Source organism: Sebastes umbrosus, chromosome 12, assembly GCF_015220745.1.
Source record: "Sebastes umbrosus isolate fSebUmb1 chromosome 12, fSebUmb1.pri, whole genome shotgun sequence".
NCBI lineage: Eukaryota > Metazoa > Chordata > Actinopteri > Perciformes > Sebastidae > Sebastes > Sebastes umbrosus.
In genome coordinates, this window is record NC_051280.1 from 32143447 (window position 1) to 32164135 (window position 20689).

At 42.4% G+C, this 20689-nt stretch overlaps 1 protein-coding gene across 2 annotated transcripts in view; it reads left to right on the plus strand.

Annotated features, from left to right (window-relative positions):
- basp1 (brain abundant, membrane attached signal protein 1) overlaps positions 1 to 20689 on the plus strand; it is a 59008-nt gene that overhangs the window by 30273 nt on the left and 8046 nt on the right. The window lies entirely within an intron of this gene.

The window sequence follows — 20689 nt, forward strand, 5'->3', positions numbered from 1 at the left end:
AATGACGTAGATGGGTTTACATTGGAGTTAGAAAGCTTGGTACGTCTCATACAGGAGCTAAGTTGCGCCTTTGTGCCTCGGTATCAGACGCCGAGGGCCAGCGTCGGTATTTGACGAGTTGGGAGTGAGAACAGGTTGGAATATCATTTTTCTATATGCTTGCAGATAAACTGCAGATATATGATTTATTGTTTCCTGCTCAGATGGTGGAGTTTGTTTTATGAGACCAGCCGATGTGATAGGCAACTTGGTGACCTTATTTTGCGACTGACAGTTTACCTGACACCGTCTGAACTGCACTGACGTAGTAAACACCGCCCATCTGGTACGGCAGGCAGTTCAAAACAAACACCAAATATGGGCCAAGGGCCCTGGGCTTGTGCTGATGGAGGAGCGAGGCCGGGAAGAGGAAAACAACTTCAGAGTCCTTGACTTATGAGTGAAGAGCTGAATCATTTCAGCTGAAGCGCTCTGCTTCTCTGTTTCCCGACTATCCAGTCTGTGGGAGTGTACTGGATTCAAACGAGGCCACAGGTCACGATACTGCTCCATAAATAGCACCACAAAGAGAGAGAGGAATGAAAGTCTTTCAGCCCGTCCAGCTCATTCATGCGTCCAGCGAGGACTCCCACCCAGCGGCGTCTAGTAGAGCATATTCTACATCGCATGTTGCCTCGTAAACAAGTACTGACTCATGGAGCGGCCTGAAGCTGGGGGGGTGGGGGCAGAGGGGTCGTCAGCAGGTTTAGTTAGCATCGGGACCTGAATTCACCCCCCCCACCCCTGCAGTGAATCAGATCAGTCTGCATTTCTCAATTGTTTCTGGAGATATTTCTTAGAGTCAATTATTAGTCTGTAGGTTAAATACCTGAGACGCTGAAAGTCTTATTTTGTTATTTAACCTTCTTCAGGCCCTGCAGAATCCAGTTCAATCAAATCAATTAAATGAACCATACCAGCTGTTTTGCAGTTAGCCGCTATGTGGAGAATATTTATGTGATGGATTTTTAAGATTTTGTTCTTATAAAAATGAGACGCTCCCAGTGGAAATTGGTATAATCCCAACCCGTTCATGTCATTGTCTCTGGCTGGAGACTGTTGGAGGTATCATGCTTCCGCTGGGGGTCGACAAAGTCCCTTTAAAGGACCAGTGTGTAGTATTTAGGGGGATCTATTGGCAGAAATGGAATATAATATTAATAAGTATGTTTTCATTAGTGTATAATCACCTGATAATAAGAATCTTTGTGGGTTTTTTATCTTAGAATGAGCCATTTATATCTACATAGGGAGCGGGTCCTCTCCACGGAGTCCGCCTTGTTTCACCGCCATGTTTCTACAGTAGCAGATAACGTTACTCGCTCCCATCACCCGACGCCGCTCTCTCTCTCTCTTGCTTCACCACTCACTCACACGCTACTCTTACAACAACTGGCTCTAGAGAGGGACATTTGCGTTTTTACATCGCCATTGTAGCAATCCTACACGCTTGGCACACGAGAGAGGCTTCAGTTGGTGGCAATCTGCAACCTCACCGCCAGATCCTAAATGCTGGACCTTTAATTTGACAGCTACTACTTCTGCTGCCGGATTTACAACAAACAGTTCATCCTCAGCAAACAACATCATATAAAAACAGGAAAATAATATAATTTTTTGGGACCTTTAACTTTTTTTATCTCACTGGAAGACAAGTCATCTTGCAGCCACGTATCTTAAAAAGACTTCAGCTATGAAACCAGTGCTCTCTGAGGAGTGACAGATCCCTGTCCAGCAGAACACTACAATACACCACTGTTTCCATAAACACTTATATTGTGTTGAAAGGTTAGTCCAGGTTTCCTTGTCGTCTGAATCGTTCTTCACTTCACAACCACGTCTGGTTTTATGTCCAACTCACTGAAGAAAGTCTAAACCAGATTCATGCCTGATTCTGATTCTGTGTCTCTGCAGACATTTATAGCCGTACTATCTCTTTAAATGAGAATGTTTGGTTGAGTTTACATTTTGCAACGAAGGGCCCCTTCTTGTTTTCTTTATAGCAACCTTGAGGCTGACGGATGGCTCTGTGTGTGTGTGTGTGTGTGTGTGTGTGTGTGTTAGCAGAGAGCCGAGCTGTGGGCCGGTCAGAGGTCGCATATTTCTCAGACACACTGTCCACATCACTCATTAGTAAACAGCGTGTGTGTGTTTATCCGTGCACGTTTGTTTTTGTATGCAAGTGTTTCTGTGTGTGTGTGTGTTTGCGTGTGTGTGTGTGTGTGTGTGCGTGTGTGCGAGTGTGCGTGTGTGCGTGTGTGTGCGTGTGTGTGAACACATGCGTCAGCGGTGCCTCTGTGGCCTTCTGCAGAGACAGACTGTCACATTGAGGGCTGGAAACTGCTCCTAGTGTTTGGTCGTAGTCACCTCTCTACCTCAACAAAACGCACACAGCTTTATACTTCTATACATTCTTTAGTTCAGGGGTCAGCAACTTTTACTATCAACCGAGCCATTTTAGGCAAAAAGAAAATCTGTCTGGGGCAAAACATGTGATCATTGTGATGAAGGTAACACAGTTTATAGTCTAAGTATATAGTATATAAGTCTAATGCAGTGAGGGCCAAAGAGACAATGTACTACGGAGTATTAGGGCCACATTGAGGGAAAAAACATCTGAGATTTACAGAATAAAGTCGTAATATTACGAGAATAAAGTCATAACTTTACAAGAAAAAAGTCCTAATATTACGAGAATAAAGTCATAACTTTACGAGAAAAAAAGTCGTAGTATTGCGAGAATAAAGTCATAACTTTACGAGAAAAAAAGTCGTAATATTGCGAGAATAAAGTCATAACTTTACGAGAAAAAAATGGTAATATTACGAGAAAAAAAGAAAATAAGTAAAATGACTACTTCATAGTATTATATATATTATATATTATATTAAATCTCAGATTTATTTTGTTTCCTCAATGTGGCCCTAATACTCCGTCGTACCATAGACCTACAACAATGATAAATAAAAATGAAAATGTAAACAAAAAAACAGTTATTCATTTCCATTTTGATAAATCCACAGGGAGCCACTGGAGAGGAGCTAAAGAGCTGCATGTCGCTCCGGAGCTGCAGGTTGCTGACCCCTGGTTTAGCCCTTAACCCTGTGTTTCCCAACCTGACCTAGAGAGTTGTAGAAATAAAAAACAGTCTCATTTTCTTCATCATTATTGCTCTCAATCAGTTCTCAAACAGCTGGAAACACTTTGTTTCTTTTGAAATCCTGACACGTTGACATTAGACAAAACCTTCAAATAAACAATGTGACATCAACCGATCACAGCTAATGAAATGCTTCTGAGATTTATACCACTGGCTGCTTTTACAACCTGGGTCTCGCTCTCCTTTTAGCGTCACTCCTCTCAGTTTATTCAGCGCTGATGTCTGAGGACGCAGCGACAGCAGGAGTAGGAACACCGTGTACTCAGTTTAGACACTATCTGACACATTTGAAGGTGAAATAGCAGGTGAAGAAACTTTTATGTAGTATTTTCTGGAAGCAAATAAACCCCTCTGGCATCAGGACTTCCCACAAAGAGACACTTTGACAAACAACATTTCATCATGGATGCCAGGAGAAGGTCAGCAGGTCATTATCTCAGGCTGTTCTCGTACAACGCTCAAAGCTATACCTACAGTATGTAACCACTTCCAATGAGGCGTAACTTAACCGCAATCTTTTCCTAACTAAGTTGTTTTGTTGCCTAAACCTAACCAAGTTAGAAGATGGAAGTTTATTTTGAAAAGACGGGAGCGGAAATTGAAGCTGGACGTTTGTAGGAAAGCGCACGAAAAATGAGGAATCACACATCACACAGTCTGTCAGTATGATGGATAAGTCTTCCTCTAACGTCTGAACACTCACTGTTAAAGTATTTAGGGAGGTGAGGTCACTGTAGTCCGTCTTTCCTCTCCACATAACAGCTCAAACTCTCACCTACAGTCTCAGTACAGATGTATTACTCCGGCCTCCAGACACCGATGCTTGTTTTTAGATATCTGGAGTCTTTTTTTTTTTGGCTTCGGGCGGCTTCAACACCATCTTATCAGAGCCGGGAACGCCAGGTGGGACAAGACAGATGAGACACCCCCCCAAGCATCACAACGTTAAAGCCTTAACATCCTCTAAATCAGTGTTTCACAAACTTTTTTCGGCCATATCTATAAACCGTGAGAAGAGCAATGAACATTCCTGACCATTTTTTACTACCATTTCCACATCACCTTTTATTATCTTGAACAGGTAAAACAGCCATTTCAAAGGGATACATGTTTGATGTTGATTATGTCATTGAAAACCAGCCCGTTCACACGAAAAGGCGTATAAATGCCACGATAATGTGCAAGGCGTTTAGCGTGCAATAAGTACGCCTTTCTTGATTCAAAGATTCAAGAGTTTTATTTGCCATTTGCACCCAAGTACATTGGAATTCTGAGCAGTTTACACCGAGTCAGCTTTAAGAAAAGAAAAGGTAGAAAAGACACGAGGTAATTACAGAACAAAAAAAGTAGCACATTCAACTTGACACAATAAATAAATAAATAATTAAAACATAAAACGCCCTCAGTGTTGTCAATAAATAAACTAAACAACCCTCTGCATAGGCACGCGTGTCATGTGTACGCTATGTATCCTGCACTGACTGCGATGGAAATGCATCCGCGTATAAATGCTACTGTAATAAGTTAGTGACGGAGAATAAAAAGCCAGAACGACCACATATGTTGGGCCGGCGGGTGGAGCTGGATGAGTCCAACAAACACCGGATTTTTAACAAGGAAAGTTGACCGGTGTTTTGTTCTGTAAGTTACGTTAGAGACGTTTTTATGTTGGCGATTTCTGTAGTTGTTCCTGTACGCGTTTTACTTAGTTTACTTACTTATTTTAAGCCCAACCATGACGTTTTTCCTAAACCTAACTAAGTGCTTTTCTTGCCTAAACCTAACTGTGGACGTTTGCGTCGCGTACAAATAACACCCGGAAACATTAAAATGTGTAATCTAGTGGTATTTATACGCCTTCCCGCGATATCGAGTTGTTGAAAACATATACGCATGTTAAATACATGAGAGAGACCAAATAAATGCATTTAGGTGGAGTTAACAGGCTTGTTTCCTTCTCATTAGTGAAACAAGATGAACATTCAGGCTCCCTCATGTGGCTCAAAGGTGTACTGCAGATATAAATGTTAAAAGAAATTCTCCTTATAATATGTCCTGCGACCCAGTCTGTGGGTCCCGACCCAGTCTGTGGGAATCACTGCTCTAAATCAAACAATACTTCTCAAAGCCACCACTGACAGACGGCTAGCAGAAGTGAAATTAGACATAGAAACCACCGAGAGACAGACTTTGTACTTAAAGCAAGAAGTTGGGGTTTTATTGAGCACTGGAGGAACTTCACATCAAAGTCATAAAAAGTCATATAGTCATTTTAAATATCTGTAATAGACGTTGACAGATTTCTTTTCGCACAAGGCGTCAAACATTCTCTGTTTTATTTACACAGGAAGTATAAAATTCAATTACAAACATTTAAGGCTTATTTCAATAGTCAAACATGTCAATAGGTGTTGACACAGTACAAAAAGAAAATAACTCACTCAACAAAACCAAAGAAAAAACATCAAACAAGACTTGCTTTAACAAAGAGTGAGGGTCGTACCGGAGCATTGAAAGTCCAATAACGGAAAGAAGTTTCAGAGAACTTTTGTCCGTTGTGCACTGAGGAGATTTGGGGAGTTCATTCTTCCGTCCGTTGATACGGGTTTTAACTTTTAAATACTATAAAGTGGGCAAAGTTAGCTTGACTGTGTTCACAGAAATGCACCAAATCAATGATCTTTGCGGACTTAAAAACACGACGCTTCAGTCCATCATGGATGAAGATGGGAGATTGAAAACCTTCGAGTTTAACGTCCCTTTACATACACTGTCTTTATTATGTTTATGGTTTTGGCCGGATGACAAACTGCTTCTCTATTAGGCCACACAGGCACGTGGACGCCGGCCAACATCGGCCCATTATTGCATTAAATTAAATCAGACTACATCATCGGAGCGGACGGACGTAAAGTCGTCTGTATAGCTGAGCTGTGAGTCTGTATGTGTGTGTGTGTGTGTGTGCAGGTTAACGCTCGTCTCGGGGAGCTGCAGACATCGTAGCTGAAACGCACCACAAAAAAAATGCAAATCAAAGCGTTCAATTGGCAACATGTAGTTTTAGGTTGAGCTGTGATTGGTTCATTGCTGCAACACAATAAGGACACAATAAAAGGTCTATTTTCCTTCCACAAGCTTTGCAAGAGAAAACTTGCAAGTTGCAGTTACTGTCAATATCAGTTTGCAAATGTTATTGTTTTTTGGACATTTACAACTTTACCAAATAATTTCGGTACAAGAATTGTCTGCTTTTGCCGTGCATGCTTTCATTCAACGTAGGAAATGCTCTAATTAACACTGCTATAATATAAAGGAGGATATATGGATATGCGGCCTTCCTCATCTCTATATTTGTTTAAGATAAAGAGCATGTTCTCTGTGTTTGCTCTCCAACACTGAACTTCCGCTCCAGTATGGATGAGTCACATATTTACCTCTGAACTTCATGTTTGCCTCCTCTGTGTCGCCTCATCTTATCTTTTCATTATGCCGTACGGGTCAATACACGTTTCATTGTTAGCGCTCACATAATGGTGTTTGCCTTAACTGTTAGAAGCTGGATCTTGTTGTGTAGATTGATCGACAAATACAGTCTGAAATAATCTGGGCGTTAATGACGAACCCATCGAGCTCAATGCAAATCTGCGTGAGAGTGAATCTTCAAGCTTGCAGGGAAATATTCTGGAGTCAGAACGGCACCCACTGTCTTCAGTTTCTCTTCTGTTCCACTGAGTTGAACAGATTTTTATTGAAGTTGAAGTTAGGTCTCACACCCACTCATATCCGACATCTTCATCATCGTCTAAAAGACTTAGTGTGAAGTTGATCTGACCCTAAAAGCACAGATTTATGGATGTCTTGTTGAGTTATGTCTGTCAGATACTGTCTCTAAATGAATATCAGAGCAGATTTTGTGCACTAAATTGGGATTGGAAGTTGTTTCATGCTTATTAATCCGTCCCTGTGCACTCAAACCTGCAACACCTACAGGAGCTTAGTGTCTGTGCTCCTTTGTTTTGTTCTTAATAAACTCCACCATTTCCCAAACCGGTCATTCAGTTTTTACGACTCATGGAAGGTTTTGTCCTCTGTTGCTCTCACTCATCTAATTCCAACACGGTAGCCCGTGAAATAGTCATAAAAATTCAATCTATTTGATTTACGTACATAGACACGAATTCCCCCTTTTTGTTCGTGACGCTCAGAGTGACTTTCTACAACACACACGTGTCAATTTCCGCTCCAGTCTTTTCAAAATTCAACCTTTATTTAAATCTCGAGGAATCTTTGTGGGCATGCCGTCATTTACAATGATGTCAAGAGTACAATAAGTAAGGGATAATGTACAGCGAGCCGGTCATTGTTGTGAAAGAATCCTCAACAGGTCGATGCTGCTGGGTCTCTCATCGCCCTGAAGGGGTTTATTTCACAACAATGACCCCGCACATTATCCCGCTTATTACACGGCTGCTTACTTAAGAAAACAATAATTTGACACAAAAATGGTCCAACATCCGAGTCCGACATCTGAGCTGCGCCCATAGCAACGGTCTGCTATACATAGCAACGGTCTGCTATAAATAGCAACGGTCTGTTATACATAGCAACGGTCTGTTATAAATAGCAACGGTCTAATATACATAGCAACGGTCTGTTATACATAGCATCGGTCTGTTATAAATAGCAACGGTCTGTTATACATAGCAACGGTCTGTTATACATAGCAACGGTCTGTTATAAATAGCAACGGTCTGTTATACATAGCAACGGTCTGTTATACATAGCAACGGTCTGTTATACATAGCAACGGTCTGTTATAAATAGCAGCGGTCTAATATACATAGCATCGGTCTGTTATACATAGCAACGGACGGTCTGTTATACATAGCAACGGACGGTCTGTTATACATAGCAACGGTCTGTTATAAATAGCAACGGACGGTCTGCTATACATAGCAACGGACTTTCTGTTATACATAGCAACGGTCTGTTATACAGAAATTACAGACCACAGAACGCCGTGATTGACCAATCAAAATCGAGTATTCAACACAGCCGTGTAATAAAACAGAATAAATACACAGAACAAAATCAACAAATTACAAGAAACAAGCGGTCCTGACATGCAAATCGGTCGTCGGATCTGGGTAGCATATAGGGGCGAAAGACTAATCGAACCGTCTTGTAGCTGGTTCCCTCCAAAGTTTCCCTTCAGGACACTCAGGATACTCATGGGCTCTGAGTTGCAGTAATCTAGGTTGCTATAGGTTTCTGGTTCTGCAGCGTTAGCTAGTCTACTTGGTCTTGTAAACCAAATGAAATGTGCATGCAACTGCAAACAATGTTGTCAGGCCATGTGGAGCGATCACTGGGACAGAAATATACTAACATCTCATTCATTAGTGTTTTGCACGTAGCAGCACTGAACAGCTCTATAGCTCTTGCTCCTACAGATATACTCTAAGAGGCTTTGGACAAAATGTAAATGAATGAATCATGTAATTCAAGAATTAAGGGACAAAATCCACAACCCAAAACACTTTTGCATGAAGGCTTTGCTGCTACGAACTGAAAAAAACCCCCACAGTCAGCAACAACTCTGATAATCAATTAATCCTTTAAGTCATTTTTTTAGCAATAAAAAGCCACAAAATTCAAAATGTTTCCAGCTTCTCAAATTTGAATATTTGCTCATTTTCATTCAGTAAACCGTTAGACTGTTGGTCGAATCAAGGAAGCATTTAAGCTTTGGGAAAATGCAATGGGTTTTTTCTTAAAGACCAAATAATGATATTGAAAAGGAAAGCACACACTTCGATGGGCTAACTGCGAGCACTGGAGCATAACTTTGGCTAAAGCTGAAATGTGTTTATTTGCTAAATGAGGATTGTAGCTTTGTGGGTTTTTGTGGATTCATGCTGATAAGCTAACACAGTTAGGATAAGGATAAACTTAGGACAGACTCTCCAAACCCAGCCTTTGCTACATGCTGTCATGCTCTGCTCAAGAAGCTCTATCATTTCTACTCTTCAGCCGTCATCAGCGTGATGTGGATCAGGTGTGAGGAGCTGGAGCAAACACACACACACACACACACACACACACATGCACACCTGAACTCTTGACTCGAAATCACAAAGGTTGAATGAACCCTGTGGACGTGTTTCTTCAGGCTGAATATGGATCCATACAAACAGCTTCTGTCGCTGCATAACCTCCTTTAGGAATGGGTTTAAAGTTAATTTGTGGCGTTCATGCAACAAAGACAAACAAAGTCTCATTTAACATGTTCTGAAGAGGCAGATGATCACATCAACCCAACAATACCTCTCCCAAACATTGTCGAGTATTATATCCACGTACGTGAAAATGGAGCAAATATGATTAAAAAAATATATATTTTTATAAAGCGGTCGCTATATCCTGACATTAGTACATGAGACAGAAAGAAATCATGTGCCTATGTGTCCTCCGGTGTCCTCCGGTGTCCTCCGATGCTCCTAATGGCAACTGCAAGATTTCACAGACCGGAGGAAAACAAGCAATCAGATCTGCAGAGAGAATACCAAGCACCGCCCACCAGCCGGAGCAAAGCCAATAGGAACGCTCTCTCTCTCTTAAATGACCTGTAATTGGTCAAAGTCTCCCGTCACGGGCTAGATTTGTTATAAAAAAAAAAATATTACCTGCTGGAGGAGATGCAGCTTTGTGTTTAGAGTTGTATTCTTTCTTGTTAGTTCAGTCTGGTCTGCCTCTAATTGTCCGAGCTGTTGTCATTTTGCCTGCTAAATTAGTCAGACATCAGGAGATTAAAACGCTACCTTCAAAGTTTCACAACTTCACGTCTTAAAAATTCCTTTTTTTTTCCAACCTATGTCTTCATAGTTTTTTCTTATCAGTTATGAAAACATTTTGGCATCTAAAACACCTATGTGGTGGGGAAACTGAACGCTATATCAAACCCAAAATATTGGATATCATTTCTTTTTTTATGTAGACCTACTGTTGAATAACTGTTGAACCATCTGCAAGATTCTTATTAAGCAAAGTTATCATAATTAATAGAAACGTTGCCCAGATTGGTGATTGGTGATTGGTTTGATTTGTGACGTCATGTTTCCAGTTACAGTGCACACCAACAGGTTGCGACAGCTATTAGGCTTCATTAAATTTGCGTCCTGTCCCGGAGGACCCGCCTTCACACAGCCTCTCACTGAGATACAAGGCTGAAGCTAAAGCCCCTTGTGGGTCTTATGATGAAGGCTGATCCACCTGAAGCTCTTCAGCTGAGCAGGTGATGAGTCTCCGGGGTCCGGCCGTGTCGGCATTCATCGATATGGCCAGCAGTGAGTTATTCATTACCTCATAATGAAAACAAACAGGAAGGACACATAAGTATTAGCCTCTAGTTGAGGAATTAGACAGAGCTTCTCTGAGGCTGGCCGGTCCAGACTTAACTGTCTGGACCAGGCTGCAGGTTTCAGCAGATGACTCCATGTAGATAGTAAACAGGCCTTGGGGGCTCAGTGCCTTCGTCCCCGGCCTCCCCGAGTCTCTTATCTGTCTGAGAACACAAAGGCGAGGCAGCGAACGCATCTGACAAGTCACATTAACCACAGCGTCGGTCGGTGGGATCTACTACAAGTACACAAAAGGAAGTGGGCCAGGTCAGGTGACAGCCAAAAACCTGTATGATAATAATATAATAATAGGTTCATGTTGTTCTTTGTTGAATCCACCACCCCGTAGATAACCAGCTGACATGACCCAGTTATATCAACTGCTGCTGATTGGTAAATGCCTGTAGCGCAGTGGATTGTGGGTATTTCTGCTGAAGCTTTGATGGCACCTGTTCGATCACTTAACGGCGCCTGAAAGAGTCTGACCTGGATGTGTCAGACGACAACAAAAATCTCAGTCTACAGTGAGGAACGAGGCCAGAGGCTTCGCTCCGTCTCACAATGAATCAGGACGGAGTGACAAAGTGTTACAGGTTGGTGAGCGGAGAGAAGAAACGCTCTTTATCACCGCTTCAACCGTTCTTAGAGTCGACAAAGACGAGACGTCAGAGACATCAGGAACAGAAAACTTCGCTGGTTAATTAATCAGACAGGCTTTGTTTTCAGCTCTCCTGGCTCTCCTTCAGTCATGGCTGGAAACATTATTTTAAACTGTGTAGACGTCAGTGGATCCCTAAGTTTAATGTGTATGTTTAGTTTGAGCTCAGATGACCTTCGCAGGCTGGATCTCAGAGCCCATTCTGCAACGTGATCTCATCCCTACTCTCAGGGTCTGAAATGAACTTCTCTCACTTCCTGTCACCTCCATACCATTATTGCCTTCTACTGTGTAATTCTCTGAATTCTCTGAAATATATAATTGTTTTTTTTAAATATTTTTATGAGAGCTACAAGTTCTTTTAATATGGTGGTGCGGTGAGGTGAGGGGTATTTGTGTCCCTCTTTAACGTCCTTTGCCACCAGTCTTATTGTAGCTGGGAAGAAGCTGTTGTGAAAGCAGAGGTGCTCTGTGAGTGGAGATGCTCTCTGGCCTGTGGTGCCTCAGGTTCTATCCTGATTCCCTCCACCTGAACAGAGAGGAGCAGGAACAGAATAACCTTTCAGCATATTGTGATTCAAGTGTTCTGAGAGAGAACTAGACTTCTGCTCCTCCTCATGGCTCTGTTTTCAGGCCTTAGAAAATCTAACCCGTGACGGGAGACTTTGACCAATCACAGGTCATTTCAGCAAGGCATGTGATTAATGCCAATTTACAGGAAATACAAGCTCAATTTTCCTTTTGAGTTTCTTATTGCTGTTATAGCAAAAATATTGTTCAATATAAATCATATCTATTTTACCTCCACATACTCCGTATTTAGTGGATGCAGTCAGAAAAAAACAAAACAAGAGATAAAGGAATAACAGAAAATGTAGTTTGACAACTCAAACTATCGTTTCAAGGTCAAGAATGAACTTTCTCACTCATTTAAAAAGTAGTTTTGGTTCAGAAATGGAAACCAGCAGAGCATTTGTGGTGAGCGACTTTCCATCCAGACAAACTTCTGCCAGCTTTGCAGACATGGAGGTCATGTGAGCGTCTGAGGAGGTGGAGGAGGAGGAGGAGGAGGAAGAGGAGGAGGAGGAGGAGGAGAGAGGGATTTCTGCAGAGTGAAATGCCACCGACTCCACAGAGATGGACGTAATCCCTTTCACTTCTCTGTTTTGTTTTGTCTGCCGTTGGTTTCCCTCCGCAGCCAACAAAGCGTTGGGAGCGATTTTTGTATTCAAGTAATAAACGTCTCAGTAAAAAAAAAGCGTCTCAAAGCGCCTCGCTGGCTTTCATCTCCGCTGAGTGCGTCCTCGGACTCGTAAGCAGCAGCAGCTGAACACACAGCGGCTCTCTGTGGTCGCACCGCGCCGATCAATAACCATTTCTGGCCCAGGAGTTTTCTCAAGCTCCGTCAATCTGAGGATTGATCCTCTAAACACCAGTGAATGTGTGTGTGTGTGTGTGTGTGTGTGTGTGTGTGTGTTTATTTATGCCTCTGAATGTGTGTTTAGCTTTAGTGTGTGTGTGTGTGTGTGTGTGTGTGTGTGTGTGTGTGTGTGTGTGTTCAGCCTGAGGCCAGAATAAGCAGTGGGCAGTCTGTGTGTACTCTGGGTAATTACACTGCTCTCCAGAACAAAGTGATGACTTTGTTTAGATCACTTCCTGCTTCTGTATAAAATCCACAACAAGACACCAGATCCCAGGTTCAAAAAAAATAACTGGATCTTTTGTAGCCAGATTTGCAAGAATAATTTTTTGACCGTTTGACCAGTTTTAGCCGCATCAGCAGCTACGAGTACAAATCAAATATCTCAAAAACTATTGGATGGATCGCACGAAACTCATTTCATGACATGTTTTCTATTTTCAATAGGATGGATTCCAATAGGTTTGGTGATCCCCTGACTTTTCGTGTTGCGCACCATCAAGTGACATTCCCGTCAGCCTCAGCTGTACTTTGTGTTTAGGGCGTTGGAGGCTCCCGTTCCATTCCTATGAGAGGTGCTCAGTGTTGCATGAAGCCCAAATGGCTCGACTTCCAAGTGTTAAAGTACCCGGATCATGGGAGAGCAATATTGCAGGTTAGACTATTAAAGATAGGGTGCACGATGTTGGAAAGCTAGCGAAATCTGAAAGTAGCACCGTCTCATGAGCTCCGTCTATACCCCCCTTCCCTTTCCAAGGCAACGCCCCCCCCACACACTCACACATGCACGAGCATCGTAACTCCTTCACCGCCACAGAGCGGAGAGAGGACCTCAACTCAACAACGCTACCTCATGACCAGTAGCTGCGGCAGTGCTACTGCAGGGCTGAGTTTCCTCTTCCATTCTTTGAGTTCAGGCTGGTGCACGCCGAGGGTAGAGTACGAGCAGGGAGGCAGGGAGGCATCTGATTGGTTCTTTCCAAGCGGACCGCGAGGCAGTGATTGGTAGATGGTTTTACAAGATTACAGCAGCTACAGATGACGGTTCTTTTTCTGTTATATCTTTAGTGTACTACTGAAGGGTAACGCAGGTTTAAGACCCGTCGTCGTCGTTTTGGACAAAATGAGCATTATGCAATAATGAAATATTTGTTCTAGGTCCCCAGTAGTTCTCTCAGTTTAAGACTTTTAATAACATCCTATATGAAGCAGCTTCACCTCCAGTTAATTGAATTTTTATTTGAAAAGGGACGATGTACTCAACATTCAAACGTAAATGTAAATGTACCCGGGTTAGCTGAAAGGCTACTTTTCATTCTCCTGTAGACTGAAAGCATTTACTGTTGGACAGGAATAGCTGCAGCCGGCGGTGCTGCTGCTAGCTGTGACACAGGGGACCACTACTTTTTACTGATGGTACACTTTGTGCCTGCTACTGTATCCTGAAATCCACTCACACGCTCTACGCTTTCAGGCTGGAGTAAAAGTGTGGAAGACTTTTGCATCATCTTTGGCTCTGATGTCGTACAGCTCGCCAAGGTTCTGCCAAGGTTCTGCCAAGGTTCTGCCAAGGTTCTGCCAAAGATCTGCGTTTTTAAAATAGTGCACCGCTGTGGGAAAATCATACCAGCACCATCTGAGAATCTAGCTTTTCTATGGACTCCAATCTGTCATTTCAGCGAGCTGAATGTCTGAATTCGGACTCCCATCTCCCAGAATCCTCTCTGCTCCCCGCTGTTTCTTCCAACTCAGTTGCAGAGAGCCGGTGTGGAGCTTTTTTCTTTTTTTTTTTTATTATTTGTGTGTCTGTGTGTGTGATTGGGCCAAATTTTCTGCTCCAGTTTCTCAGCCTGTCCGCTCAGCCGCCTGCTGCACTTTGGTGAAACAGACTCATCTCAAATCAGCCAGCTGGATGACAGCGAGAGGAAGTGTTCAGGCCTGTGTGTTGAGTTTATAGCGTTACATTCACGTCGGGAGCTTCACTGTATTCCTTCACCTATCGCTGGGCTTAGAGGGTTTTTTAAGTCATATATTATTAGCAATTTTACAACATACCTTCCAAAGTGACAGATCAAAACAACAACTGATTTAACGAGGAGTTTAGTGCAGGCTAGCTGTTTCCCCCTGCTTTCAGTCTTTATGCTAAGCTAGGCTAACCACATCCTGCATCCAACTCTTGGTCCCAAAATGTTGAACGATTCCTTTCACTTCTTCTTCCTTTGTTAAGACGTGAATTACACAAGTGCTTTTTTGTCCGGCATAATAACTAATTTGTGATCAAAATAAATAAATGAATTGTGGTGTGACGAGTACTAACATCAGAGCATGTTTGAGTAATCGCAGGGTCGACTGTAGATACAATATTAATATTAAAATATGCATATGGACAGATATTTATGTTATAGAAGATGCTCATGTTTTCTGTAGGTATGCATGCTTTAAAACTAAAGCTTTGGAGCGGACTGACTGAGCAGTGACGGAGTCTATAAATGTACACCAACCGGGCTGAAGCAGAGAGCTGTGTGTGTTGTGTTGTGTTGTGTTGTGTTGTGTTGTGTTGTGTTGTGTTGTAGCCGTAGATCGGTTCAGAAACACTCTGATACGGCAGTAAACTGCTTTAAAATGGAGGTCAGTGTGACACAGGAGGTGGAACTGTGTCGTAGCCCCCTCAGGCTGGATTCAAAATGGGATGCCATCTCTGTCAGTGCTCCATGAAAAAACATGTTTCTCCCCAAATGTCAATTTTTAGCAACAAAAGAAACAGTGCTGCTAATGCCAAGTGATGCTTTTTTGATTTTTTTTTGTCATTCCAGCCAGGTATATTTTTGATAGGCCAGTATCACATCCTGTAGAGTGTCTCAATGGGATCACAGGCTACATTACAGCTGTGACGGGGGCCAAAAAAAGCAGGCCCGACCTGAAATGAGCCTGAACCACGGTAGCAGTTTTAGGTCCGAGTCTGATTAAAAACCTGAATTTCCACTAAAAAAATACAAGATATATAGCCTATAGTAAAAAAATGACATGCTTAAGTCAACTAGTCTTTCTAATACAGGTGCGTGTCTTCCTTTGTGTGTGCCGTGGCAAGCAGGACAGCAAACAGCTTTTTGACTGCAGTGAAAATGTTTTATTTGAAAGGCTAAACACCAACAATTTCGAGCACTACGCCCCTTACATGTCCTGGATTCAGACACAACCGTTTATCCACATGCGTGGGGACGTACCGGGGCAACGTATTGTTGTACGACAGTTCGTATGATATCTTACGGAAAAGTTATTCCTAATTTTTCGTGCATTTTCCTACGAATGTTGAGCAACACGTGTCAGTTTACGCTCGTTACATGCATATGGTCTTTTCAAAATAAACTTCTGTCTTCACAGGAATCAACTTCCTTAAGTCAAGGCAACAAAACTACTTTACTGGGTTTAGGAAAAGATCTACTTGGTTAGGATTAGGCAAGAAAACAACTTAGTTAGGTTTAGGAAAAGATCGACTTGGTTAGGATTAGGCAAGAAAACAACTTAGTTAGGTTTAGGAAAAGATTGATTTGGTTAGGTATAGGCAACAAAAGTACTTAGCTAAGTTTAGGAAAGGATCAACTTGGTTAGGATTAGGAAACAAGACTACTTAGCTAGGTTAAGGAAAAGATCATGGTTAACTCAGGAAGTGGCGTTAATTAAGTACGTAAGTCATGTGACCAATAAATCAACGTGGACATCTGGTTTACCACGGGACACGAAAGAGAGAAAGTAAGCGCAGGAAGAAGGTCCAGAAGAAGGTCATATCTGCCCAAATATCAAAAAAGGCAGCATACTTGGTTGCTAGTCCAGGTCAGACCTCGATTCATTCTCCGACTATAGCTGCTCGCAACTGCTGATTTTGCTCATCTGCATCCCATGTGCAAAGTGCACCTGGCTACGGGAGCTTAAACATGCAAGACTACGCCTGATATTTGGGTCACATCATAGTCTCACCACAAAAGTCCACGAGGACGGACCAAGCTCAGCACAACGGGGAGTGACGACACGTCTTTTCTAGGATGGCAGGTTTTGTTACGTCCTTGTGGCCAGTGTGGGTGGGTAATGCTCTCTGGAGTCTCGCTCCGATGACCTGTAGCCTAGATTGTTCTCCATTTTTTTCCTGCACACATCAAAATGGGCGCTAATGGCATTTCCCAGTAGTAAACCCTGCTGATGGTTGTTTTACTTTATTTCATGCAAAAATAGCTTTTCATGACATGATCTAAAAAAAAGCTCTGCAGCTCCTCCTGCTTTCTGCTGTCAAGTCGATTTTATCCAACGGACATGAAAGGGGGATTGAGAGTGTCCTATAGCAGGACGGGGAGTCGGGCGGTGACGCCTTTAACCTTTAACGAGTCATTTTGGACGGCAAGAACACAGAACCTGCCAGGCCGGGCTCACCACTGCTCCAAAGGCCAGGGATTTACTGAGACCCCAGGACCTCCTGGAGACCTCCATCTGCCTGACCAGAGGAACAGGAGAAAGGGATTACAATCCGACCCGCAAAACAAATATGCAGAGAGAAAACAGAGATCATATATTGACAGAGAGGAATACGATATGTGGGCACTATTTACACAGACCGCTTTAGTTTTGACAAGATATAAGGAGTAGGAGAGAGGAGACTTTTTTATTGATTCAAATATTTAACCGCGATTAATGACACGTTTTTTTATCTGTTCAAAATGTACCTTAAAGGGAGATCTGTCAAGTATTTAATCCTCTTATCAACATGGGAGTGGGCAAATATGCTGCTTTATGCAAATGTATGTATATATTTATTATTGTAAATCAATTAACAACACAAAACAATAACAGATATTGTCCAGAAACCCTCACAGGTACTGCATTTAGTATAGAACAATATGCTCCAATCATAACATGGCAAACTGCAGCCCAACAGGCAACAACAGCTGTCAGTGTGTCAGTGTGCTGACTTGACTATGACTTGCCCCAAACTGCATGTGATTATCATAAAGTGGGCATGTCTGTAAAGGGGAGACTCGTGGGTACCCATAGAACCCATTTACATTCACTGATCTGGAGGTCAGAGGTCAAGGGACCCCTTTGAAAATGGACATGACAGTTTTTTCTTGCCAAAATTTAGTGAAAGTTTGGAACGTTTTTTAGCTTGCTTCATGACAAGCTAGTATGACATGGTTGGTACCGATGGATTCTTTAGGTTTTGTAGTTTCATATGATACCAGTATCTTCACTCTAGCTTTAAAACCGAAACCGCTCCAACCTCCAACAGATCTATTGCCTTAATGCGTTCAAGAACTTAGTGGCGTTATTATCACGTTAACTTTGACAGCCCTACTATTAACATCACAAAGTTGCTTGCTTTTGGAGATGAATGAAGTGAAATATCTGGCTCTCAAGCAGCTAAACGTTCCACTTTGGAGCTCCACTTTGGCGCATTAAGTGGCTGGCTAATCGCTATCTTTGTCTGTCTGCTATTTGGAGTTGAACAGGTAGTGTACAGTGGATTTATCAGAGCTTATTTGCTGAACAGAACAGCTGCCTGCTGCTTCTGTTGCAAATAACACTGATGAGAGCACTGAGACTGATCCAAAACAGCAAAGTTGCGAGTTATAAAACCAAAAGAAAGATGCTAAAATGCTCCATAGAGATGAAGGGACGCGCAGAGTTGAGTGAAAATTCTCTGTGACTGTGAGCGGGCATCTATCTATGGCTTATTATTATCAAAGAATTGATTAGCGTAGCTCTACTCACGTAAAAATTCTACGCACATAGGGGCTTTAACTTTGCGTAACTATTAAGAAAGAAGAGGATCCAGCAGAGAGAAAAGAGAAAAGTGAAGCTGCATCCTCAGACTGAAACAGAAAGAGAAAAAATAATCCCAGGAGAGAGAGTCTAATTTAGACGTGCCAAAGAAAACACAACGAGAGGCTGCAGAGCAGGGAGGAGAAGCAATTCGGAGGGTTGAAATTGCACGCTCAGGACGGAAAAACACTGCAGGTGAAGCAGACGAGAGCAAAGACGTGGAGAGGAGGGGAGGCGGGAGTGATGATGGAGGGATTGTTGCAGAGAGAAGAAAGTGTGAGGCGGGTAGACGGGAAAAGAGAGCGGTGGCGTCGGCGTGTGGGCGTGACAGATGACTCGCCAGAGACGATGACACTTTGAGAAAATATCTGACGAGAACTCAGCCATCTGTTCCTTCGGGGAGATTTGCTCGTCTTAAACCGCTCTGCCACCTTTAGACTCGCCAGACACAGATTTGATCGTCGATTAATAACGTTGTATAAATACTTCTTCGCGGAACGCCGCCGTTCGAGTGATCAATCATGTGTTTTGTTAACTCAGCAGCTTGCGGGGTTGAGAGATTGGAGAGTCGGTGGTTAAGGGAGGCAACTGCTGAACACGGTGGAAAAAAAAACAGGGGAAAGAAAGTGCAGGTGGTGTTAATCTTGTGCATTTGCTCTCTCAGGAAAAAGAAATGGACCTTAAAAAGATGCACTGGGTTTTCACTGGGGTCTGTAAAGACTGCGTTTGAAAAGAGGGTGAGTGCAGATCCTTAAAGGACTCTCATCGGTGTCGTAATCGTACAACTGGTCTGAGAACTCTTGCAAGAGGTGGTCTCCAAGGGAACCCTTGTGCGGTTCGATTGCAGTGAGAACACAATCCCGCCCAATTGCAAGGAGGTACAACGCATGTGCGCTGTCCCAAAACAGGATGTTCCCTAAATTTGACTGGTTTTTTTTGCCTAAACTTAAAGAAGTTGTAGTTTTTTTGCCTAAACCTAAAGAAGTTGTAGTTTTGTTGTCTAAACCTAAATAAGTTGTTGTTTTGTTGCTTTAACCTAAATAAGTTGTAGTTTTGTTACCTAAACCTAAAGAAGTTGTAGTTTTGTTGTCTAAACCTTAAGAAGTTGTAGTTTTGTTGCATAAACCTAAAGCAGTTTTAGTTTTGTTGCCTAAACTTAAAGAAGTTGTAGTTTTATTGCCTAAACCTAAAGAAGTTGTAGTTTTGTTGCCTAAACTTAAAGAAGTTGTAGTTTTGTTGCCTAAACCTAAAGAAGTTGTAGTTTTATTACCTTAACCTAAAGAAGTTGTAGTTTTGTTGCCTAAACCTAAAGAAGTTGTAGTTTTGTTGCCGAAACCTAAAGAAGTTGTAGTTTTGTTGCCTAAACCTAAAGAAGTTGTAGTTTTTGTTGCTCATCTGGTTGAAGATAGTACGTGAAAAAAAACCCTGAAATGTAACCAGATATTAACGGACAAATGTGTGAATGGCAGGTGGAATCTTTTTTGACTAATAGTTTTATAACAGAAGAATAAGAGATTTCAAAAACCTTGGTCAGGGAACAAGAACTGATTTCACAGTGATTGAGATCAGGGATTTACACGGTTAGAAGATTAGCTCTTTACAGTGGTAACAATGAAACTGTGTCTAAACGGATTGAGACACTTGATTCCAAATCCTTATGGGTACGTCTGAAAGGTCAAGAAATCCATTTAACTTCATTAATTTAAAGATAGAAGCGATAGGAACGATGTCTTTGGTTGTAACGGGACATTTACTCATCGCCTCGTAGTAGGGTTTCACTTTGTCCTGATTGCCACCATCAAGCAGTCTCATCCAGGCATTATGCTTCTGTTGGACTCATTTTAAGACCTATTAAAGACCCTTTTTCACCTCATTTTCACACACTTTGGGTAGGTAAACTTGTATTCTTCCTCAGCACTGATAACTATCGTCCATATGAAGTGATGCTGGAAGTTCTCACAGCTGGCAGATCAGACTTCCTTTTGTGCTCTCCCTGACTGCAGTTTGCAGGTCAAATTAAGTCTTTTGTGCGACCCGGAGCATTTTCTCCAGGTTGTCTCGGCCCTGCCCCAGCTCTTCAAACACTAAAACCACACGCCTAGCAGCGAGAAAGCGTGCCTTTGGTTGAAAGGAAGCCATTGTCTGGCTCATATGATTGTGAGTCATTGTACTGGCAGCACAAGCCGGGAGTCAAATGATGTGAT